The following is a 26,117-nucleotide window of genomic DNA, read 5'->3' as shown; positions in this document are numbered from 1 at the left end:
CTTGTCTGTGGTATTCCGAGTAGGATTCCGGTAATGAATGACTGTGACGTGCTTCAAACTTGCAAGTGCTGGGCGTTAGTGACAAACGCAAAAGGATCAAGGGATTCTATTCCAGTAGGAGCAGGAACCAACCAGTGATTAGCCGTGCTGTGACAGAGTGCGTGAGCGTAGTTTTCACTGCGAGGATGGGATGTAGCCATCAACCATGGGTGATGCCTCCAGACGATTAGCCATGCGAGTGACAGCCGCAGAGGACCATTTTCCCGAGAGGATTGAAAGTAGCCACCGCTGATGGTGAACCCCTATACACAGCTTGCCATGGAAAGGATTAAGAAGGATTGAGTTGAAGCAGGAGAATGACAGGCGTCCTTGAGCCTTACAGTATCTTCATATACTTAACTGAAATTCCTACCAATGAATCTGCATAAGTATTCTATCCCTTTTTATTATATCATCTATTTTCTTATTTTATTATTAATTTTCGAAACCCATAACTTTTTAATCTGCCTAACTGAGATTTACAAGGTGACCATAGCTTGCTTCATACCAACAATCTCTGTGGGATCGACCCTTACTCACGTAAGGTTTATTACTTGGACGACCCAGTACACTTGCTGGTTAGTTGAACGGAGTTGTGAATTCAACCAGAGCCACAATAGTTTTTGTGTACATACCAAAGAGCCAAATTCAAGCATGATCACAATTTCGTCCACCAGCTATCCAATGACATCTTGGACAGTTCAGAGAGACCATCATAGAAAATACCTATGATGCTCCATTCAGAAAGCATATCAGAGGGATACTTTCTGATCAATTGTTTGTATCTTTCCCAAGCTTCATAGAGGAATTCTCCTTCCTTCTGTCTGAAGGTTTGGACTTCCACTCTAAGCTTACTCAATTTTTGAGGTGGAAAGAACTTTGCCAAGAAGGCATTGACTAGCTTTTCCCATGAGTTCAGGCTTTCTTTAGGTTGTGAATCCAACCATGTCCTAGCTCTGTCTCTTACAGCAAAAGGGAATAGCATTAGTCTGTAGACCTCAGGGTCAACCCCATTAGTCTTGACAGTGTCACAGATTTGCAAGAATTCAGCTAAGAATTGATGAGGATCTTCCAATGGAAGTCCATGGAACTTGCAATTCTATTGCATTAGAGAAACTAATTGAGGCTTAAGCTCAAAGTTGTTTGCTCCAATGGCAGGGATAGAGATGCTTCTCCCATAGAAGTCGGGAGTAGGTGCAGTAAAGTCACCAAGCACCTTCCTTGCATTGTTGGCATTGTTGTTGTTTTCGGCTGCCATGGGTTCTTCCTCTTTGAAGATTTCTGTTAGGTCCTCTACAGAGAGTTGTGCCTTAGCTTCTCTTAGCTTTCGCTTCAAGGTCCTTTCAGGTTCAGGGTCAGCTTCAACAAGAATGCCTTTGTCTTTGTTCCTACTCATATGAAAGAGAAGAGAACAAGAAAATATGGAATCCTCTATGTCACAGTATAGAGATTCCTTGAGGTGTCAGAGAAAAAGAAAATTAGAAGGAAGAGGTAGAAGAATTCAAACTTAGTGAGATAGAGTTCGAATTGTGCATTGAGGAGGAGTGGTACTCCACAAATAGAAGGATGTGAGAATAGGGGAAGAAATTTTCGAAAATTAAGTAAAAGATTTTAAAAACATTTTGAAAAACTTGAATTGATTTTCGAAAACTAAGAATGGAGAAGAAATCAAGTAATTTTAGAAAAAGATTTTGAAATTAGAATTTAAAAAGATATGATTGAAAACTATTTTGAAAAAGATGTGATTAAAAAGATATGATTGAAAAGTTATGCTTTTAAAAAGATATGATTGAAAAGATATGATTTGAAAACAATTTTAAAAAAAGATTTGATTTTAAAATTAATGACTTGGCTAACAAGAAAAGATATGATTCAAACATTAAACCTTTCTCAACAGAAAAGGCAACATACTTAAAATGTTCAATCAAATCATTAATTGTTAGCAAGTATCTTTGAAAAAGGAAAGAAATTGATTTTGAAAAAGGTTTGATTGAAAAGATATGATTTGAAAAAGATTTGATTTTGAAAAACTTTGAAAACTTGAAAAAAAATTGCATTAAAAACAGAATCTTCCCTCTTGTGCCATCCTGGCGTTAAACGCCCAGAATGGTGCACATTCTGGCGTTTAACGCCCAATGCTCTACCTTTTTGGGTGTTAAACGCCCAACCAGGCACCCTGGCTGGCGTTTAAACGCCAGTCTATCCTTCTTCACTGGGCGTTTTGAACGCCCAGCTTTTTCTGTGTAATTCCTCTGCTGCATGTTCTGAATCTTCAGTTCCCTGTACTATTGACTTGAAAATAGAACCAAGATCAAATAAACAATGCATGCAAGACACCAAACTTAAAATAAGACACTAGACTCAAACAAGAAACATAAAATATTTTTGGTTTTTTTATGATTTTGTAAATTTTTTTGTGCTTTTTCGAAAATTATATGAAAATAGAAAATAAAGGTTTCAGAATTCTTAATTTGAATTTCAGGAATCATTGCAATGCTAGTCTAAGACTCCGGTCCAGGAATTAGACATGGCTTCACAGCCAGCCAAGCTTTCAAAGAAAGCTTCGGTCCAAAACACTAGACATGGCCAATGGCCAGCCAAACCTCAGCAGATCATTGCTTCAATAGCAAGTTTGATAGAAATCAACAAGCTCTTGTGATGATAAGTTGAAACCTCGGTCCAATAAGATTAGACATGGCTTCTCAGCCAGCCAGATTTCAACAGATCATCATGAAACTCTAGAATTCATTTTTAAAGAAATTCTGAAAAAAATTACCTAATCTAAGCAACAAGATGAACCGTCAGTTGTCCATACACGAAACAATCCCTGGCAACGGCGCCAAAAACTTGGTGTTGTTGCCGGATCAAAACTTGGTACTGTTATTGCAGGGAACAAATGCGAAACTGTAGTTAGGACATTTAATTCCCCGGCAACGGCGCCAAAAACTTGGTGCACGAAATTGTGATCATCAATGGCACCATCAACATGGTACGCTCATTGCAATCTCAACTCTTTATCACAACTCCGCACAACTAACCAGCAAGTGCACTGGGTCGTCCAAGTAATAAACCTTACGCGAGTAAGCGTCGATCCCACGGAGATTGTTGGTATGAAGCAAGCTATGGTCACCTTGTAAATCTCAGTCAGGCAGACTCAAATGGTTATGGATGATATATGAATAAAACATAAAGATAAAGATAGAGATACTTATGTTTTCCATTGGTGAGAATTTCAGATAAGCGAATGGAGATGCTTTGTCCCTTCCGTCTCTCTGCTTTCCTACTGTCTTCATCCAATCCTTCTTACTCCTTTCCATGGCAAGCTTATGCAAGGGTTTCACCGTTGTCAGTGGCTACCTCCCATCCTCTCAGTGGAAATGTTCAACGCACCCTGTCACGGCACGGCTATCCAGCTGTCGGTTCTCGATCATGTCGGAATAAAATCCAGTGATTCTTTTGCGTCTGTCACTAACGCCCCACAATCGCGAGTTTGAAGCACATCACAGTCATTCAATCATTGAATCCTACTCAGAATACCACAGACAAGGTTAGACCTTCCGGATTCTCTTGAATGCCACCATCAGTTCTAGCCTATACCACGAAGACTCTGATCTCACGGAATGGCTGGCTCGTTTGTCAGGCGTGCGCTCGGTTGTCAGGCGATCAACCATGCATCGTGTATCAGGAATCCAAGAGATATTCACCCAATCTAAGGTAGAACGGAGGTGGTTGTCAGTCACACGTTCATAGGTGAGAATGATGATGAGTGTCACGGATCATCACATTCATCAAGTTGAAGAACAAGTGATATCTTGGAACAAGAACAAGCGGAATTGAATAGAAGAACAATAGTAATTGCATTAATACTCGAGGTACAGCAGAGCTCCACACCTTAATCTATGGTGTGTAGAAACTCCACCGTTGAAAATACATAAGAACAAGGTCTAGGCATGGCCGTGAGGCCAGCCTCCCAGTGATCAAAAGATTCAAAGATCTCCCGATGTCAAATACAATAGTAAAAGGTCCTATTTATAGGAAACTGGTAGCTTAAGTTTTACAAAGATGAGTAAATGACATAAAAATCCACTTCCGGGCCCATTTGGTGTGTGCTTGGGCTGAGCAATGAAGCATTTTCGTGTAGAGACTTCTCTTGGAGTTAAACGCCAGCTTTTGTGCCAGTTTGAGCGTTTAACTCCCACTTTGGTGCCAGTTCCGGCGTTTAACGCTGGGAATTCTGAAGGTGACTTTGAACGCCGGTTTGGGCCATCAAATCTTGGGCAAAGTATGGACTATCATATATTGCTGGAAAGCCCAGGATGTCTACTTTCCAACGCCGTTGAGAGTGCGCCAATTGGGCTTTTGTAGCTCCAGAAAATCTACTTCGAGTGCAGGGAGGTCAGAATCCAACAGCATCTGCAGTCCTTTTCAGTCTCTGAATCAGATTTTTGCTCAGGTCCCTCAATTTCAGCCAGAAAATACCTGAAATCACAGAAAAACACACAAACTCATAGTAAAGTCTATAAAAGTGAATTTTAACTAAAAACTAATAAAAATATACTAAAAACTAACTAAAATATACTAAAAACATACTAAAAACAATGCCAAAAAGCGTACAAATTATCCGCTCATCAAATACCTTCTTCCATTTGCCGGAGTTGACTAAATAGGATGAATTAATCATTGTATGATTAGGATAGAAAGCCTATGTTCTCGATCCTTGCTATGAATGTCTCTGTTTATTAATTGCTTTCTTTAAATTGCTTACTTGATTTACTTTTCTTGCCATTTACTTTCTTGTCCATTTATTTTCTTGCCCTTTATCAATCAAACCCCTTGTTCCTTCATAGCCAATAATCATTCACTTTATTGCAATTCCTTGTGAGACGAAATGGAGTTTAAATACTTCAGTTAATTTTTATTTGGGATTTGTTACTTGTGACAACCAAATTTTTTATTGAGGATTGTTTGTTGGTTTAGGAACTATACTTGTAATGAGAATTTATTTGAGAAATTCTAGACCATCACAACAATTCTTACATCAAAATGGCGCCGTTTCCGAGGAGTTGCAATTGTGCTATGTTATTGGCTATTGTATATATTGTGAATAGCTTGATTTTTGGTTTGTTTGTTAGTTTTTGCTAGTTGTAGGATTTTTGTTCCATTTGTTTCTTGTTAGCTTTTGTTTTTATTTTCTCTCGTCGCTATGAATTCTCATCCTTTTGGCTATGAGCATGGTTACAACTATGTTGTAGGAAATGAAAGCTTCAATGGGGATATGTATCAAGGATTTGGAGATCAAAGGTGGGAGGAGTCCCAAGCTTATGGACAACCTTCTTGGCAACAACCTCCTCCGGCTTCTTATGGGTAAAATTCAAATCTTGATGCATACCAATCTAATGTATGTGATGACCCTCATTGTGGTTGTCAACCACAATCATCATATGCATATGAACTCCCTCCTCAATATAGCCTTCCACCATACTCACAAGTCTCATAGCACCATTCACCTCTATATAACCCTAACACATACCCACCATACCAACCACTATATGAACCATATCTAGAGCCACCACCATTCCAACACCAATACTCCCATGAACCACAAAGTCCATACACACCACCTCAGGAATTTCACCAATATAAATCACCTTCTAATTACAATATTCTTCCCTCAAACAATGAACCCTCTCTTCCACCATCACCTCCCAATGAAGACCTCATGCTAGAACTGAGAGATCTTGAATCTCGTATCTTAAGGCAACACGAGGAGGATGAAAAGAAGTTTGAGGAGTTAAGAGCCAAGACGGCTATCATGGTAGAAGCCATTGGCAACATAGTCTCATCCTAACTAAGCTTGCGCGATCAAGGCACTCCCATTGTTGAATGTGGAGAAGCAACCAAAGAGCTTAGTAAGGGAGTGGAATTGAAGCTTCAAGGTGGAGAAGAAGAGTTAAAGCAAGAAGTGCAACAAGAAGAGAAGGTAGAGATGATTGAACCAAGGGAAGTAGTGGTTGGAACCTTAGGATATGTTGAGTATATAGAGAAATCACAAATTGAAGAGCCTTCTTCCATGGAGTTTGAAGTTGATGTTGAAGAGGAGAGTGTGCAACCTCCAAGGCACAATGTGGTTGAAGAATTGGAAGAAGTGTCCCAAGCAATAGGCCCTCCTATTTATGATGATTCCGCATCAACATATGATCCTTTTGAGTTTTAAGAATCCTTCCCCATTGGACTTGGAATTGATGATGAGGTAGATTTCACTAAACCTCCTATCTATGATTTGAGTGATGGGGAAGAGATTGAAGGCATTGGTGAAGAAGAATGGGAACTTGAAGAAGTTTGGCAAGAGGTAAAGCTTGAAGAATCTTGCCAAGTGGTGGAAGCCTCTAGGAGAGGATGGACGAGAGTATAGCGCGCCTTGTCAAGATCATTGGGAACTCCTCTACCTAGGTTGTCATCTAATCCTTCATTCGAGTGGGTAAAACTTCTAACTCTTAGCTTTATTATCCTACTTGAATTTGGTTTGCTTGAGACGGATGGCCAACTTAGGGTGCTTTGTGGTATTAAACGTAAAAGGAGGATGTTTAGTGGTTGACGTTGTAAGTCTAGGCTCATTATGGTTGAAGCTTCAAGGAGCAAGGGTTAGACTAGTGCTCACTTGGATGGGTCTAGGAGGATAGTTTGGTGCCTTGGTGAGAACTCATTTTGCTTGCCACCCGGAGGAACTTACCGTGATCAACTCAAAGACGGGTGTGAAAACAAAGTGTGGGGTCCCGGATTACAAGAGGAGGATCAACTTTGGGAGCCTATGGTTTGTGAAGAACTCCATCAAAGCTTGGAGTTATTAACTTTGAATGATGAACCACAATGGAAGTCCAAGCATTGGTGGATGTTCGAGGATAGATTCAAGCACAAGCCACCTTGATAGGAGCCCCCCCCATAAGTCCAACTTAAGTACAATAAACAAAATTGCTAGATGGGAGACACCCCACCATGGTAACATCTTTCCTTTTCCTTTTGTAAATATTGCTAATAATTAGTTTAATTTTATGTTTTGTTTGGTTAAATATGTTTATTTGGGAGTCTATTAGGTTAAATAAGGTTTTATGATATTTTGGTAGTTGTTTGGAGGTTTGGAATGCTTGGTTTGGTGCAAACACATAGAAAAAATTTTAAAAAACAGAGCACCAAACCAAACGTATGCGTCACCCACGCGTACGGGTGGCCACAAGCCTTTCGACCATCCACGCGCACGCGTGCCCCACGCGTACGCGTGGATCCAGAAGTTTCACCCTTCCATACATTTTTCCGAAAGTTGTGCCCACTTTATGCCGACTTTGTGCCTGAGGCACGACTCTGCCCACGCGCACGCGTACCTCATGCGTACGCGTCGCTCACTCTAAATAACTCATCACGCATACATGTACTCCATGCGTACGCGTCGCTACCAATTCATCAATCCACGCTTACGGGTGACATACGCGCACGCGTGGATTGCCCTGTTTCACCCACCTTCTTTTCTTCTCCTCTTTCCATTTCTTTCCTTCTTCTCTTCTCTTTCCACCCTTCAATCATCATCCAACACTTCCAAACACCATCCATAACCATTTCTTTTAGTTAGTTAGTTACTTGTTTAATTAGTTTAATTTTTTATTTCATTTTCTATTTTTCATTATAAGTGTTAGATTATTAATTTTGTTTGCGGTTTATTGCTGCTTAGTATTAACTGATGCTATTTTAGCATAATTCTCTTTGATTGTCATTGTTGGATTCAATTGATGAGGTTATATTTTGTCACTTAGTTTTGGGTTCTTAATGCTTAATGTTTGTGAACACCAAGTACATGTTATATTGCCTTTAAGCTTCTTAACTCTTTTGAATTGCATGTTTTGGCCACCATGCATTCATCATCCATTGCTAGGCAATTGTACATCATCAATGCATTTTTTTAGGATGCTTGTTTATGATTGAACATCACCTATTTCATGCATTGAGATTTTAGAATTGTGAAATTAGACCGAAAGTACCTAGTAACATATTTTTGAGCCTTCTTAACTTTGTAGACCATGCTTGCCATGTGACCAATTTTTACCTCTATCTTCTTTCTCTAAGTTCTATAGCATCCATGTGTTTCACCTCTATGTCACTTAGGTGTCGCAACAACTTCAATATGTGTCATTGATTGTTGTGTAAGTTTCATATACCATTTTGTTCACTAAGTTTACTTACACATCAATTAATGTCCATGAACTATCCAATTTCACAATCGCTTGATTAATTGCTTGAATGCTTTCATGCCTCTTCACTACTTGTTTGGTTGACTTAACCTATAAGTCTTTTGAAGTACTTCAAGCACACTAGAATGAGTGAAGTGCATACCTCCTTTGTGTAATTGTGACATAGCATTATATGATAATGTGTGTATTCTAAACGGCGCCTAATTTAGAATTCACATACTTGTTTCATTAATGTCACGCTAATTCATTCACTCAATTCTAGTGATTTACCTCATTCCAACAATCCATGCTTCCTTGCTTGTGCATTTACTTGTCTTATTATCTCCTATTTTCTATTTTCAGGATAAGTCATCATAAGAAAAATGGAAGCGGGAAAAAGACATGAAGCAACCACTTGACCTACCAGCTGAAGGTAGCAACCCGGAGAGTCGCCGTACCCCCTTGCTCATATTTAAGTGCATCGAGAACGGTGCAAATTTTTAAGTGTGGGGAGGTTGTCTGACCACTTGGCATTTTTGGGTGACAAGTTTCTAATCCCAACACTTTTGCATTTCATTTTTAGATCTTTTAGAATTTTTGGTTGCATTGCATATGTATATATTAAGCTTAGTCAAAATCATGAAATTTTTCAAAAATTTTATCTTTAGGACATCCCAATTGAAAAAAAAATTTTTTTAGAACTTACTTGAGTTACATACATTGTGGATCATGTTTTTAAGCCAAGAACACAAGCATGTGAGCTTTAAGCCTAATGGTGTGGTTACATCATATAGCCACTTATTTTCATTCTTGTGTGCATTATTCTCTTTCTATGATTGTAATCTTTGATTTGTTTGATTCTATATGTCCATTATTCTATATATACATGCAATTACATGATTGAGGCCGTTGTTTCAATTAGCTCACTTACCTAAATGGTCTTACCTTTTATCTTCCATTGTTAACCAATTTTGAGCCTATGCTTAACCCATTTGTTCTTAATTTTAGCACATTACAAGCTTGAAGCGAAAAATAATATATGTCCTTATTTGGATCTTTAATTGGCTTAGGCTAGTCAGAGTGCTCATCATGTAAGTTTGGGAAAGTTGGAAACATTGGCTGGGATGAAAGTGTATTTTTGTATTTTTGTCAAAATTTTGGGAATTGGGTACATACTCATGTGTTAATTAAATGTAAAACCATATGCCTTGATACTTTTGTATATACTTTTTTGCAAAAAGAAAAGAATAATTAAAAAATAATAAAAAATAAAAAAATATAGAAAAAAAAAGAAAAAGAAAAGCAATAAGAAGTGGACAAATGCCCCAAAGTGAAGTTCAACAATAACCAATGCATATGTGTGATGATAAAAAAGGGAATGCATGAGTGTGTAAAAAAGTGAAGAATGGGTAGTTAGGTTAGCTTTGAATTGTATAGGTTGTTATATAGGTTAGCTGGGAAGTTTAAGCTTATCAAAGATTCAAATTTCGAGCTCACTTGACCATATATAACCTTATCTTGACCCTAGCCCCATTACAACCTACGGAAAAGACCTCATGATATTTGTATGCATGTATGAAATAATTGTTGATTGTTGGATGAAAAACAAATCTTGGAAAGCATGATTAGGGGAGAATTAAGTGAATTAACCCTATACACTTAAGTGACTAGAGCGGATACACATCCGGTGAGGGTTCGATTGCTCAATTACATGTTTCCACCCATGATCATCTATTCTTGCATGTTTGTAAAATCTTTCAATAATTCAATTCAATTATGGGTTTGATTTAACTACTATGGCTTTAGCCCTTGTACTTATATATGTATTCTTGGAAGTTAATTTATTCTGACCAAGTAGTTGCATTCATTTAGATAGATTGCATGTAGATAGGTTGCATTTAGGTAGTTTACATTGAATAAATGTTGATACCCTTTACTTCTTTCTTGAGTTTAGCATGAGGATATGCTTAGTGTAAGTGTGGAGAGATTTGATAAATCCCAATTTTGTGGTTTATCTTGTGCCTATTTAGAGGGATTTTATCACCTTTTCTCACATTTATTCAATGAAATAGCATGGTTTTGTAATTCTCCTTGAAATTGTGCTTAAGTGTGAAAACATGCTTTTTAGGCCTTAAAATAGCTAAGTTTAATTCACTTTAATTCTATTCGATACCTTGATATATTTGCTAAGTGATTTCAGGTTTAGAAGGCAAAGATTGGATTGAAGAAATGAAGGAAAAGCATTCAAAGTGGGAGAACGCATGAAGAAATGAAGGAATCGTAAAGCTGTCAACCCTGACCTCTTCGCACTTAATCAATCATAACATGAGTTACAGAGATTCAAATGAGACGGTTTCAGTTGAGTTGGAAAGCTAACATTTGGGGCTTCAAAATGATATAAAATTTGCCATATTTGCCTGGCATTGAGGGATGCGTACATGTGCATCACCTGTACGCGTAGGTTGGTTGATGAGCGGATATTTTATACGCTTTTTGGGGGTAATTTCATGTAGATTTTAGCATGTGTTAATTAGTTTTTAGTAGAATATTATTAGTTTTTAGGAAAAAAATCATATTTCTGGACTTTACTATGAGTTTGTGTGTTTTTTCTGTAATTTCAGGTATTTTCTGGCTGAAATTGAGGGAGCTGAGCAAAAATCTGAGTTAGGCTGAAAAAGGACTGCTGATGCTGTTGGATCCTGACCTCCCTGCACTCGGAATGGATTTTTTGGAGCTACAGGAGTCCAATTGACACGCTCTCAATTGGGTTGGAAAGTAGACATCTAGGGCTTTCCAGCAATATATAATAGTCCATACTTTACGCGAAGATAGACGACGTAAACTGGCGTTCAACACCAGTTCCATGTTGCAGTCTGGCGTCCAGCGCCAGAAACAAGTTACAAGTTGGAGTTCAACGCCAGAAACAGGTTACAACCTGGCGTTGAACGCCCAAAACAGCCCAGGCACGTGAGAAGCTTAAGTCTCAGCCCCAGCACACACCAAGTGGGCCCTAGAAGTGGATTTCTGCACTATCTATCATAGTTTACTCATTTTTTGTAAACCTAGGTTATTAGTTTACTATTTAAACAACTTTTAGAGGATTACTTTGATCTCATGACATTTTTAGATCTAAAATTTGTACCTTTTGGCAGCATGAGTCTCTAAACTCCATTGTTGGGGGTGAGGAGCTCTGCAGCGTCTCGATGAATTAATATAATTACCTTTGTTTTCCATTTAAACACGCTTGTTCCTATCTAAGATGTTTATTCGCGCTTAAACATGAAGAAGGTGATGATCCGTGACATTCATCACCTTCCTCAGATCCATGAACGTGTGCCTGACAACCACCTCCGTTTTACATCAGACTGAATGAGCTTCTCTTAGATTCCTTAATCAGAATCTTCGTGGTATAAGCTAGGATTGATGGCGGTCACTCTTGAGGATCTGGAAGGTCTAAACCTTGTCTGTGGTATTCCGAGTAGGATTCAAGGATTGAATGGCTGTGACGAGATTCAAACTCGCGATTGCTGGGCGTGATGACAAACGCAAAAGGATCAATGGATCCTATTCCAACATGATCGAGAACCAACAGCTGATTAGCCGTGCTGTGACAGAGCATCTGGACCATTTTCACTGAGAGGATGGGAGGTAGCCACTGACAATGGTGACACCCTACATACAGCTTGCCATGGAAGGAGCCTTGCGTGTGGAAAGGGATTTCAAGGAAGAGTTGAAGTTCAGAGGACAAAGCATCTCCAAAACCCCAACATGTTCTTCATTAATAAAGTAACAATTACTTATTCCAAACACTTTTACTTCTTACAATTAAATCCAAATAACCTTATTGGCATCCTGACTAAGATTAATAAAATAAACATAGCTTGCATCAAACCAATAATCTCTGTGGGATCGACCCTTACTCACGTAAGGTATTACTTGGACGACCCAGTGCACTTGCTGGTTAGTTGTGCGGATTGCAAAAGTGTGATTGTAATTTCGTGCACCATTGGTGCACGTGACTCACTAAAGGCAACTCATGGCCAGTGATTTCTAAAGCATTTTGGGCTCAATCCAACTCATTTCTGATGTTATTTCATGTAGAATTCAAGCTTGGGCAAATGGGGAGCAATTGTTTGGAGTTTTTGCATCATGTAGCTTAATTTCTAGAGAGAGAATCTCCCTCTTCTCTCTAGAATTAAGGTTCTTAGGGTTAATTGCATCATAGATCCATGTTTAATTCTTTGCTTTCATCTTGTTTCTTTTATATTTTCATGCTCTAGTGATGTAATTCTCTTGCTCTCTCTTGTTAATTTACCATTTTGCTCTCTTTTGTGATGATGAACTCTTGATGGATTTGGATCCTCTTTAATGTAATTGATGTTTGATGTCTTTTATTGTTGATTGAAGTTGTTGATTTTACTTTCCTTGCAATTGGTAGTTGTTAGATTTTATTATTCTTGCACATTTACCATGCTTTTCATTTATACCCACCAAGTGTTTGACAAAATTCTTGGTTGGACTTTAGAGTAGACTTTGAGCATTCTTGGCTTGGAAAAAGTAATTAAGTGATCTTGAGTCAAGAATACCCAACTCATGTTGGTAACCTAGATTTGTTAGCTAATATTATTTCCATTGACACTAATCTCTTGCTAATTCAATTAGTAGGTGATTAGGACTTTTGGATTGAGATTAGCTAGTCTTATTAGACTTTCTTCGAATATGAGGATAATATGATACCTTCCTCCATCGTCGGGGATGATGTAATAAGATAAATTCTTATTTATTATTGTGATATGATTGATTAGTCTTGTTTGATGTTCTCCATATGTGAAGATAATATGATACCTTCTTCCATTTGCCGGAGTTGACTAAATAGGATGAATTAATCATTGTATGATTAGGATAGAAAGCCTATGTTCTCGATCCTTGCCATGAATGTCTCTCTTTATTAATTGTTTTCTTTAAATTGCTTACTTGATTTACTTTTCTTGCCATCTACTTTCTTGTCCATTTATTTTTTTGCCCTTTATCAATCAAACCCCTTGTTCCTTCAAAGCCAATAATCATTCACTTTATTGCAATTCCTTGTGAGACGAACCAAAGTTTAAATACTTCAATTAATTCTTATTTGGGATTTGTTACTTGTGACAACCAAATTTTTTATTGAGGATTGTTTGTTGGTTTAGGAACTATACTTGCAACGAGAATTTATTTAAGAAATTCTAGACCATTACAACAATTCTTACATCAACCAGCTTTTCTTCCATTATTTTGACCTACGATGGATTTCCAAGTGCTTCTTTCACATTTTGGGATTTCATTTGAGAGAAGAGAGCAAAGTTGTTAAGTTAAGCTCTTTTTCTACTTAAGGATCTAGTGATGACTCCTTGTGATGAATCTCCAACGATGATATCATGTGGATAGTTCTTCAAGAACTTCCATTCTCTGAGCCTTTGTAAAGAAATTTTAGTTTGGTCTTGATTTTGTTTTGTAGTTTTCACATTTTCAGAATCTCCAGCTTCTGTAGCAAAATTGAATTGTCTCCTGACTTTTGATTTGCAGAATCAGTGCTAACATTTTCTATAGTGGGAACCAATTTATCATCTCCTTGATCCTTTTGTGAAATTGATTCATCTATAGTACCTACATCATCTTTTACAACAGTACTTGGAATGGTGTTAGTATCACAAAATGAGACATGTATGGACTCCTCTATGGTTTGATGTTTTTGAGATAAATTCTATATGCTTTACTAGTGGTTGAGTAACTAACAAAGATACCTTCATAAGATTTTAGATTAAAATTTTCAAGATTGTGTTTAGTGTTCAATACAAAGCATTTGTATCCAAAAATATGAAAATACTTAAGATTGTGAGGTATTCCTTTCCAAAGCTCATAAGGTGTTTTCTTTAAAACTTTTCTAATGATGGTTCTATTCAAAATATAACAAGCTGTGTTTACAGCCACTGTCCAAAGGAAATTTGGAACTTCATTTTCACAAAGCATTACCCTAGCCATTTCTTGGAGACTTTTATTTCTCCTTTCAACAACCCCATTTTGTTGGGGGGTTCTAGGACATGAGAAATTATGAGAAATTCTAAATTCATCACAAAAAGTTTCAAAATCTTGATTTTCAAACTCTTTTCCATGATCACTTCTTATGCAAATAATTTTCAAATCCTTTTTATTTTGGATCTTTTTGCAAAGAGTTGAAAAAGCAATGAAAGCATCATTCTTATGAGCCAAGAAAAGAACCCATCCATATCTAAAATAGTCATCAACCACTACTAAACCATAATGTTTTCCTCCTAAGCTTTGAGTCCTAGTAGGACCAAAAAGATCAATGTGTAGCATTTCCAATGGTCTTTTGGTTGAGATGTCATCCTTGGGTTTAAAAGAAGATTTAGTTTGTTTGCTCAATTGACAAGCATCACAAATGATGTCTTTGTCGAATTTTATGTTAGGAAGACTTCTAACTAAATTTTTTTTACAAGTTTTTAAACTTGAAACATGCTTGCATGTCCTAATTTCTTATGCCATAGCTATTTTTCAAATTCCGTAGAAGTAAACCAAGCTACATTTTATTCTTTTACTTCCTCTAAAGTAAGTCTATACACATTGTTGCATCTTTTAGCTTCAAATAAAATTTTACTGGATTTTTCACACACAACCAAGCATACCAATTTCTTGAAGATAACCAAATATCCTAAGTCACATAGTTGGCTAATGCTTAGTAGATTGTGCTTTGATCCATCAACTAGGAATACATCATTAATGAAAGAAGAGAAACTTTTACCTATTTTACCTATGGCCACAATTTTACCTTTACCATTATCACCGAAAGACACAAATTTTCTATTGTATTTATCAAGCTTGATAAAGAAAGTAGACTTTCCAGTCATATGCTTAGAGCATCCACTTTCCAAGTACCACATGTCATCCTTTTTCTTGGATGCTAGGCAAAACTCATCAGGTTGGCTGTGGTCGGTCATAAGGTAGGCATGAGAGTTGTTGTCTGAATCTTTATCTTCATCTAAATCATTCTCTAGATCTTCCTAATAGGCCATAAGTCCTTTCTTCTTGTCTTTTCGGGACTTGTCTTCTTTCTTCAACTTTGGACGGTCATACTTGTAGTGTCCTGCTTCCTTACATTTGTGATAAATGACCTTGCTTAAGTCCTTCTTTGGTCCTTTTATGCCACTTCCCTTGCTTCTCCCTCTTAGTTCATTCTTCTGAGTTTCTTAGCAAAAAACACAAACTCGTCATCTCAAAAACTATCACTGGATTCATCATCCAATGCCTTAGCGCATGATTTGAGAGCAATTCCTTTTTTTATGTCATTTTTTAAGTGAGTATTTTATAAGCAAGTAGTTTTTCTCTCAGCTCATCATAAGTCATTTGACTAATGGTACTGTTTTCAGATATGACAGTAGCCTTAGTTTTCCATTCTTTAGTTAGATTTCTTAGGACTTTTTTCACTAGCACATGTTCAGAGTGTGTAATTCCCATAGCATCTAAGCCGTTGATGATGATGGAAAATTTTTCAAACATGTCATCAATGGGTTCTCCTTCCTTCATAGAAAACATCTTGTATTCTTTACACAGGATGTCGATCTTTATTTTCTTGACTTGAATAGTTCCTTCGAGTGTAACTTGGAGCTTATCCTAGTTCTCCTTTGCTGTTTTGCATCTTAAAACTTTTCAGTATTTCTCGATGCTAATTGCACAGTTTAGCATGTTAACAGTCTTAGCATTGAGTTCCACCTTCTTCTAGTCATCTTCATTCCATTCGACTTCGGTTTTGGGAGAGACAAAACCGTCAGCGCCAGTTTTGATGGGATTTGGGGATCATTCATGATTATTTTCCACAGGTTGTAATATATTGACTGAACAAAGATCTTCATTCTTTCTTTCTAATAATTGTAGTTTTTCCCATTGAAAAATGGAAGTCTGTTGTTGGATTGACCTTCTGTTAGTGTATAAGCCACAATATTAAAACCAATGTTGTTTGCCATCCGGATCTTTCTCCTAAACTGCAAAGCTTGATCTCTTTGAGACCAAGCTCTAATACCAATTTTAGTGTATGTAATTGGACCATCTGATTTAAATATAATTTTAATTTTTTTATTTTGTGGAAGAGTGACGGTAATCAGTGGCTAAGAGAAGGGTGGTTGAATCTTGGCCTTCTTTTGACTTGGCTTGTAACTTTGCTTTCTGTTAAGAGAATACAGAAGATACTTCAATTTTTGTCTCTTGACATGGTAGGGGCTAGATCAGAGTTGCTTGAAAGAATGGTAATCGCAAAATGTTGCTAAGTAGAAAATCAAGAGATACTTTATTTTTGTCTTCTATGTAGCAGAACTAGTAACAGAAAAAAGAGTAGAAAGTGACACACAGATATATCCTGGTTCGGCTACTCAGTGCAATGTAGCCTACAGCCAGTATCCATCACAATAATGATGGCATTTTACTATCTTTTCAACAGATTACAAGCACCGATTCTCCCTAGGATCTACTCAATCCTATCTGGGACAAGTCCAGATTCTAACCCAACCTGAATTTGACTAGGACTCACCCTAACTTTCAACTGCAAAGTGCTAGCCTAACCTGCAAGGGAATTTGCTCAAGATCATGATACAAAATAGAAATACTAAAAAAAGATTTTTGAGATAACTTAGGCTTTTTCTCCAAGCTTTGCTTTTTGTCTTTTTTTCACTTATTGGCTTTTTCTTACAAATCTCAACATGTTTTCCTTTTAACAATAAAACTTAGACAGAATAAATTGAGAAAAAGAAATACAACATGAAAACTATGAAAGAGAAGAACAAGAACAACTCAGGGAGCTATGGGAACTGAAACCAGTGCTCTTTCTCTCTTGTTTCATTTCTTGGTCGTTCACCCCCTATTATAGAGGAGTGAAGCTTCCACGGCTTGAGGCATCTTTAACACTTGGTTTGTCTTCTTCTCAAATAATTAGAATTGGCAGCAGCGTTCTCAGAGGTAGGCGAGAGCAGAAGCAGAGACATGCAACCTTACCTTTCTCTTTCATACTTTTTTCTTCAAGCTTCTTGATTCTGGGCCATTGATTTTTGCTTTGGCCCCAAGTTTGTTTCTTGGCCGTTGATGAACCTCTGAGCACCTTTGACTTCATAACCTTCATAGTTTCTTGAATGTTGCTTGGGACACAGAGATTTTCTTTACAGTTTTTTGTTGAAGAATAAATGGGAAATCACCTTTTTATGACCCTCTGTTGCATTTAGATCTTCCCTTTGTTTGTAACTCTTTTATTTTTCCTTCTTGCTTAAAAATGGAAACTAGCTTTTCATTCTTCTTTTTGCCCTAGCTCCAGATCATTCTTCTTTCTTCTTTTTTGATTCAGAGATTGATGTGATGAGAAAGAAAAAGGAAAGAGAGAGAAGATAGAGTTTGTTTATTTGGTGGAAGTAAAAGAAGATTGAAATGAATTGAAGTTTAAGTTTAGGAGTGTGAGATTAGGTTGTTATGGATCACCGAGTTAGGCTTGAAGTGGATATGGACTCACTTTCCTTCTTTTCTCTTATATGGTTTAGAATCTTATAATGAAACGAAGTTTGATTACGTTTAATATGAAAATGGCCAGAGTGTGTGTATGTGTATGTCGGCTTGTTTATTCTTAATGAGCCCATTTCATTCTTCTTGAGCCAGTTGGATCAAATTATTTTTTTGCACGCTAAACAAAATATATCACACAACCAATTTGATAATTATCCTAATAATATTTAGTCATCACTTTTAATCATGGTTTAGTTTTCTAAACTCAATAAATAGGAAATTAGATCGTCCGATTTGATTATTATATTTATATTTTTTGAATGCGTCAATAGAAATCGGACCAACCAATTTGTTATATATATATATATATATATATATATATATATATATATATATATATATATGTGTATGTATGTATGCAACTCGTACCCGAGTTGGCAGATCTCTTCTTCTTCTTCTTCCCTCAACTCCAGATCTATCGTTTCATATGTGCTTGAAAAAAGTTACAGTGAATTTCATGTTCATATGAGTGAAAAAATGGACAATAGATCAAAGTCATATTAAAAGTATATTATTTTGGTCAGATTTTGTTACAAACATCTGAAAGAGTAAAATTTGTTTGTGAAAATCTATTAGATATTTTTATTCCATTCACAATCTCGTTTAAAAAACTAAAAGGTGTGATTTGTGAGAAGATAGATTTTAAAATGTCAAGGAGAATATCATGTATTTTATACCGGTACCCTATACCGGTATTTGGTGATGGATTTGTTCAAATTCAAACTAAATATGTAACAGATGAAGTGAGCATGCAAGAGATGTTTTCAATGTATATTGAAAGTCGCTCTCAGATGTCGTTCATTGAGTTGTATATTAAGTTCGAATAATTTGAAGTCGACCAAAATATTGAACAAAAAGATTATAATAGTCACAGTAAGGGAGAGTTTGAAAGCAATTACATAGTTATTGGTCTAAATGGAGACGAAGATCAAGGTGACGGCACTATGGAGGCAAATGTGACAGACGTGGCAAATGCACCGGCAAACCAACATCCGTTTGATGAGCCATCTTTTATGCGAGCTTGGATTTAGAGGCCATGCATATTTCGGAGTTTCCATAATATATGAATGTAGGTATGTAATTGCCTATATTTATACGAAGGATTAGAATTTTGTTATAATTTATATTGATTGATGGATTAAATAGTTATGTGACATGTGAAAATATAATTAACTAGCATTTATTTATGTCTTTATTTAGTTAAATTTAAGATAATAATCTTTTTAGTTAGTTATTGATTTTGTTAAATATTAATTAGTATTTATTTATGTCTTTATATTTTTATTTGGTTAAAATTGAGATAATTACTTGATGTGAATTTTATTTATATTAATATTGATGTAGTGAGTATTGATTTTTTTATATTAATATTAAAATAAATATTAATATTGTGAATATTAATTTTTGATATGAATATTTATTTATATTAGTATTAATTTCTTGATATAATTGATTTATAAGTTATAGATAAATTTTACTTTTAATTTCACTTATTAAATATTTATGGTATGGTTGTCGTCGTAGTAAAAATTTCTATTGTGGCAGATGGTGAATTTACCGTGGGAATGGAATTCAGTTCTAGGGAAGCTGTCATTATGGTGATGAAAGATTATACCATCCGCAGAGGTGTAGATTACTGGGTGTATGAGTTGGAACCATTGATATTTTATGCTAAGTGTATACAATATGGGTCAGGTTGTGATCGGCTGATCAGGGCTAGCATGATCCACAGAACGTACTGTTGGGTTATAAGAAGGTATAATGGTAGTCACACTTGTACCAGAGCAACTATTTCTCAGGATCATTCAACGCTAGATTTGAACATAATTGCAGAAGCAATAAAGCCATTGGTAAAGGCTGACCCCTCTATAAAGGTGAAATTAGTTATTGCAGAAGTGCAGTCAAAGTTTAATTATACCATCAGCTATCACAAAACATGGTTGGTTAAGCAAAAATCAATAAAACAAAAATATTCGGAGGTTGGGAAGCATCGTACGAAACTTTGCCCATATGATTTGAGGCAATGTATCATAAGGAGCCATCAGATAACGTTGAGTATGTCAAAGTTTGTTATTAGCAGAGTTACCTTTATATAGTGTTTCTCATTTATAGTGTTTCTCTTAGTGTTTTTTTTATTCCGCAGGCTATTCGAGGATGGTTCGTGAATACGACATGCGTTACCAGCATTTACGAGAACGGGGTGAGGCTTACACTAACTAGTTAAATCAAATTCCCAATGAATAGTATGCGTTGGCATTCAATGGTGGTTACTGATGGGGTCACATGACCACGAACTTAGTGGAATGCATCAACTCAGTCTTGAAGGGTGCACGCAATCTCCTTGCCATTGCACTTGTTAAAGCAATATTCTAAATGCTTAATGAGTTGTTCACCCAAAAAAGAGCTGAGGCGGAGGCTCGAATTAATACTGGACATGTTTTTTTTGAGATTGTGACCTTAAAATTGCATGCAAATCAACTTGCATCAGGAAACATCCAGTTAATTGTTTCGATAGGCAAAATGAGGTCTTTGATGTGTGTGAGATGCTAGGTGGATTGGAGTATGTGCCGTTGACCTCCGCCGACAACGATGTGACTGTGGCGAGTTCTAGGTGGACCGTATTTCATGTCGACATGTGTTTGCATATTGTACGAATCAACGACTAGATTGTCAAGTGTATGTTCATGATGTTTATAAAATGGACCAAGTTTGAAGGGTTCACCGAGCTAGGTTTAGACCACTGGAAAATTCCACTACATGGCCTTCTTACCCCGGGCCTCGATTCATACCAAATCTGTTCCTGAGACGAGTTACCAAAGGTCACCCAAGGATGACGTGTTTCTTGAATAGATGAACACGCGAATGTTATGTGGTCCTAGGCGATGTAGGCAATGTGGGACTGAGAGCCATAGCTGTAGTAGATGCCGTTAGTCGGGTGGTGCAAGTGCCCACAATAATGCTTATTAAAGTTATACATTTTATCAAAGTACTCCATGACATTTGTAACTTTCTATTTTATCAAATTACTCTATGACATTTGCGACTTTATATGTTATCCAAACACTCTATGATATTTGAAACTTTATATTTTATCCAAGTACTCTACGACATGCATAGTAATAATATATAGAAAAGTTAAGTACATAACAACTACTTTGTCATCACCCACTTTACATCTTTCATAAAACTCTTGCACTTCTTAGCAGCCCTTTTGAATGTGGACGGGGTGAATCGATTAGCGCTATGACGTGACGAATCAACTATAAGATTATAGCATTTTCCTGTCTCATCTGGAGTTCGTGCCTCACCTGTATATAGCAACCAAATTACTTGAAAATAAGAGTAACATCGCATCTACCAACAAAACATCCAAATATGAATATAATACAATCAAACAACAAAAAAGTAAACATGTACTAGGTCATGGATCATCACCATGATCGTAATCATCATTGTGGGATTCTTGATCCTTATCCACATCCTCGTCTTCATCCTCCTCGTCATCCTCACCATCCAATTTCTCTACTAGATAGTCATCAGTCTCTTACTCAATTGCCTTAGTATTTTCTTCAATTAGACCAATTGAAACATATTGTGGGTTTTAGCTGTTAAGAATCCCTCAACCACTGTCATTTCTACTAGAGTCTCCAGATACTCTACCTCCAGAAGTACCCGAGGAATTGTGGCATGATGCCTCGCGTCCAAGAAATACCTACCCGGCATCATATCAGGCTGATGGCTAGATTGTGGTTGGCCTGGATCTGCAGCCATGAACCCAAGTAACTGGCTAAATGAAGCTCCGTCTCCTGTGTCAAAATGTGGGGTACTCCAATACTGCTGATGTAATGGGTATGTTTGAGGTACATATGGGATTAAGGACTGTGGTTGTTCTTGTGGAGGTGGAGGTGGCGGTGGCGGTGACTGTGGCTCCTGCTTTTGATTATCATCATCACTAACATGATTACCCTCATCATTCTCTTGCACCACAAGATCCGACAAGTTCAAGTTGTCGCCATATTTTGTATGGTACCAATACATGTAAATTTTTAAGAGGTACTGTGGAGGCATGAGAAGCTCAGTAAGAACGTGATTATACCTGTTTGTCCACTGCATCACCCAAAATGAATGAGTCATGACTGTGGACCAATCAAGATTCTTAGGACCGGTTAGGACTTCTCCATGTGCCTTGTCTTGACTCCGTTCCTGATGAGAAACTCCCTGGACGAAACCAAACTGTCGCCTAAACCTATCGGTTGCATGTCACTCAACGCATTCAAATGATATCAACGACACCGTAGTGCTCCACACAACTGAGTGCATGTAGATGTCTGCAGGAATTATATTTGGCTCAATGCGATTAACACCATAGGCCTCCTACACAAATTGCACACAATAAAAGAAATAGATGATTACAAGCCAAATAATAATAAGACTAAACCCGAAACAAATACTTTTTTAATGAAAACATACCAGGACTTCCTAAAGATCATCCAATGACTTCCTAAAGTAAGCAAGACTAAGAAATCTATAGCGTCGGTCTGCACGCTCCCAGTTACGCCACCTAATATGATTTATTTCGTTAACACAATTTTATTCTAAATTTGAAAATACGATGTTAGTCGATAATTTTACATGTTTGTAAGCAGAAAACTGCATGATTCCCTAGGAATCAGCACAAGAAATGGTTGACAGATCCAAGCCCAAGCTAGCAGAAGTGTTAGTGGACCATCGATTTCTTTGCAATCAAAACGAGATGCCCTACATAACGCTCTGTACAGGTGTGCTAGGCATGCCGATCCTCAACTATACTATCCGATATTGCCAAAATCATAAAGCAAAGTCAGAAACTTCCAATGCTCAGCTGCTCCAGACTTGTTTCCAAATAAGATCGTACCAAATAACAACATAATGTGGCACTTCACGTGCCTCTAAATGCTGTTTTCATCAATCAACTATAAAAGATCTTTTAAATTCCAAAGCCACGTCAATTTTATGAAGCTTCCTCTACATTCTGACTTTCTCAGTGCAACCCCAAATTGGTGCAAACACTCAGTCTCTAAGGCTTCGTGACTACTCATAGTCACTCTTGTCACTGGAAGATCGTTTGTCGGAAGACCAATAATAACAGTCACATCTTTCAGTGTCATAGCACACTTACCAACCAAAAGGTGAAATGTGTGTGTCTGTATATTGCCTTTCGACTAGAACATTTACCATTACTTTCTGACATTGAATTATTCCAATATGAAAAACGTGATAAAAACCAGTAGATCATAAATGCTCCTCCACATTCAAATTGTACCGATCCAGAAGCAGTAGGTGGTTACATGTTAAATTCCATAAACTCTACAAAAGTATAGCAAACTATTAATCAAATAATTAATAATGACTAATTTACTACTAAAAATTAATAATTTTTTTAATAATAGTAACTAATTTATTAAATTAATACTAAACTTACTATTAATTAGCTAATTTAGTAACTAGCATATATGTATAAATACGACTAACCTACCAATTATTTAATTATCATTATCAAAAAATTTAAAAATTTAACTACACAAAACATATTAATTAAATGTCTAACAATAATCATTAATTATTAAAAATACCAAAAAATAAATTGATTTTGCTAAATCCATTTTACTAAACTCCACGATAATAATAATTTAACTTCTAAATTTAATTAATAAAACTAAAAATTATTTCGAATAGTTTTTAATTTTCAAAAATTATTATATTATTATTCATATTAAATATTTTAGTAAACTATTTCCTAAATTTTTATTAAATTATTTCTTACATAATTATTTATTTATTTATTCATAAATAATTTACCGGCTACTAATTCCTATTTTTTACTAATAATAAATACTAGCTTAACTAATAATAATAATAATAACTAATAAATAAACCCTAAATCGGATGACAAATCTAATTTAACTAACAATGTTAAAAACTTTAAAACCTCAACTACAATAATATATTTATGTTAATTAAATATCAAACAATAAATAAATAATTATTACCGGAACAAAAGTATAATATTCTATAAAATCTACTTTACAAAAATTATACAATAATAACGTAACTCTAATAATAATTAATTATAATTTTTATAATTATTACAACAAATTCTAAACATATATTTTTTATTAATCTACTACATGAGTCTAGTCTAAACATTATTATTGATTAAAATATTGACTAACTAAATTTAAATATATATTTTTAACTATTACACTAACTATCATTAACAATTTTAATTTTTAACATTATTTATAATATTTCTGTTACATAAAAAAATTTAAAAAACAAACTTACATAATCAAAATGACAGAGATAATTGATAATATGAAGTTCAGGACGATCAACATTTTTACATTTTTGCTTCTTTGGCATTGTAATTAATTTTTATTGAAGATTTGAAAAAGGGTTATGGACTTATGGTAAAGAAGAGAGAAAATGGTGGCTGGGTTGGAGAAAGATACTTTGGAGGAAGAGAGTGGGACTTCTGGAAAGGAGGTTATGTTCGTGTAAGGGGATCACTGACTTGGCAAAAATTAGCAGATTAAGAATTATTAAGAAAAATGGCGTTGCAAGTATAGCTCTTAACCAGCAAAAAATCCACTTGTCAATTTAGAAAAAGAGTTGTCACAAATTTTGTAAATAAATTACTGGGAGTATGAGTCTCAGGTCGTCTCCCAACGAGTTGCAGGAAGATGTGTTATTTTACTAATCAGAGGAATTTTCAAAATAGTTTTTAGTTTGATGAACAGAAAATTAAATCAGAGAATTTATGTAATTTAAATAAAAATCTTGACCAGGAGAGGATTAATCGGAAGTTCTATCCTTGTTGGAATTTTCTCAAAATTAATTAATAATTAGTGGTTGTTTCTACTTACTTAACCCTCAACGAATGAAGAAAAGTCAAGTTAAAAGTCAACTTCTATTCACAAGTCCTAATCCTCTCCCTTGGGAAGGATTAGAGTTAGTGACTAACAAGTCAACTAACAACGAACCAATTACAATTGGACTCTTGAGTATTCCAACTCAAGGTTCTCCTTTTAATCAACTCCCAATCAAGTTGGGCAACTACTCCATTATCATAAATATAGACTTCACAAAATTAAGAGGGAAAATAAAAAGAGACATGATGAACAATAATCAAAGAGATCAATTAAAAATAAAAATAGTCTTGTATTAATGAACTCTAAAAATAATCCAATGTCAACTTTGGACAAATTAAGAATATGGAAGAGTAAATGAAAAGTAGGTAAACAAACTAGAATGACTAGTTCCGGAGGTAGACTCTTCTCAATCACCAAAGCCAAAATCTTCAAATCTTAATTTATGAATGTATATAGAAAAACCTAGAGGAGGAGTAGAATCAGATCTAAAAACTAGAAATTATGCCGAATGAATGTTCTCTTTTGTCTCTGCATGTTCCCTGTCTCTAATCTACATTTTTGGGTCGAAAATTGGATTAAAACGCGGCCCAGACTCTATGCTAGCGACTTCTGTAATTCTGCAGATCGTGCACGTCGCGCGACTGCGTCATCTACGCGTTCGCGTCACTTAGCGTTTTTCGTGCCACGCGTGCGCGTCGTCCACGCATTCGCGATACTCGTGCATCTTCCAATCCACGCGGTCGCGTCAGGCACGCGAGCGCGTCACTGCGATTTCCTCCATTTCGCGCGGTCGCGTGAGCCATGCGCCCGCGTCACTTCTCGCTGGTCGTCTCCTCAATTTCTTGTGTTCCTTCTATCTTTGCAAGCTTCCTCTCCATTCTCTAAACCATTCCTGCCCTATGAAGCCTGAAACTCTTAAATCATGGCATCGAATGGTATAAAGGGGACTAAAAATATACAATTAAAAGATCTTTAGGAAGCAAATTTTCAATCATATAACATTTTCAGGAAGGAATTGTAAATACATGCAAATCATATGAATAAGTGGGTGAAGACTTGATAAACCACACAATTAAACACAATATAAATCATAAAATAATGGTTTATCAATCACCGTGCCAAAAATCAACGCATACACGACATGTGGCTAAAAGCACACAAATTGAGCTGTCTGATTTATGTACCTTTAATCGGACTGTCCGATTATTTTAAACTGTCTGATTTCTTTGATCATGACACCACAGCTGCGTAAAGCACTGTAAGCCTCCATAACTGCATCCTACACTATTTCTGTTTTTATATCTAAATTAAAAAATGGTTTATTGAACTATAAATCAAGTGTTTGTTGCATGCAAATTTA

The sequence above is a fragment of the Arachis stenosperma genome, chromosome 7, assembly GCF_014773155.1.
Source record: "Arachis stenosperma cultivar V10309 chromosome 7, arast.V10309.gnm1.PFL2, whole genome shotgun sequence".
Taxonomy (NCBI): Eukaryota; Viridiplantae; Streptophyta; class Magnoliopsida; order Fabales; family Fabaceae; genus Arachis; species Arachis stenosperma.
This window is presented reverse-complemented; position numbering follows the sequence as displayed.